The sequence below is a fragment of the Cynoglossus semilaevis genome, chromosome 11 (assembly GCF_000523025.1).
Source record: "Cynoglossus semilaevis isolate Cse_v1.0 chromosome 11, Cse_v1.0, whole genome shotgun sequence".
Lineage (NCBI taxonomy): Eukaryota > Metazoa > Chordata > Actinopteri > Pleuronectiformes > Cynoglossidae > Cynoglossus > Cynoglossus semilaevis.
Window position 1 is genome coordinate 5,867,549 of NC_024317.1, and position 1,300 is coordinate 5,868,848.

Below are 1,300 nucleotides of genomic sequence, written 5' to 3' on the forward strand. Positions count from 1 at the left end.
ATGTACTTTCACTGCAGTAGATGAGACAGACTGTCTGCAGCTGTGATCAAACTCACTACCATTTTTTTTCTGTTTTTACTGCTTGCAAACAGACTGTACTGTGTTTCCTGCTGCTGGGAAAAATAAGAAAATAAGATACTATACTATACTATACTGTACTGTCTTGTACTATAGTATGCTATGCTATGCTCCCTATATTTATCTCATTCCATGTTCTGTAATGTACTGCACTGTATATAATATAATATAATATAATATAATATAATATAATATAATATAATATAATATAATATAATATAATATAAGCTTTTCACACACACAATACAATGTTCTTACTGTTCCAGCTTTTCACACAATACAATGTTCTTACTGTTCCATTTAAATTCATTGTGCAGTCTAAACTAAATGGTGTGCACATAAGTGAAATGAGCACTGCTGTTAAAGCAATCAATAACTTTCAAGTGTTACATTTCTTTATAGGTGCTTGTTGTAAATCACACTAAAAACAGAGCAGATTGTTGATTCCTCTGAACAGCCTGCAGCTGATAAATAAATGTACATAGTAAATTCTTAAACAGGTGCTTAAAATAAAATTGTGCTCATGCACACTTTGAGCATTTGACAAATTGCTGTGATTAAGTGTTGGGTATGTTTTTGATTGAAATAAGCACAAGTGCTGCTGAGTAAATCGTTTTCTGTACTAACAATTTGTATCTAAGTTCAGTGGGAAAAAAATGAGTGCACGTCACATAGTCAGTGTTTTCTTTCTTGAAATCACATATTACTCATCCATCTCATCCACATCCACATATTGCTCATCCACTTTTACAATTACTTTTATTACAACCAAGGTAGGTATCAAACATATAATCAAAAACCCCGGTAAAACACAATTTTATCATTTTTGCATTCGTGTTATCAGTGTAATTGGAAAAAAAATTGGAAAAACATTCTCCACTAGAAGCTGCTTGTCAAACCTTACAAAACATTTTGGTAGTTGCTGACTTGACTTGATATCAAAGTTTTATCCACAGATTTTTGCCCAATACCCACTACATCACACATACACCACAGCAAGATAAACATAAAAGGGTAGGAAAAAGTGTAACTTGTGTCATTTGTGCATAGTTTCATTTCTATTATATATGTGTTATTTTTTGTGTTTGTTTGGAATGTACTATTCCAATTTAGGTTTACATGGAAATGTTTGACTGTAACATGTATCAGTGCATTATTTATGATTTTCTTTTAAAATTGTATAATGTACTTTTTACTGGGACTTTTTATTTTTTGCACTTTT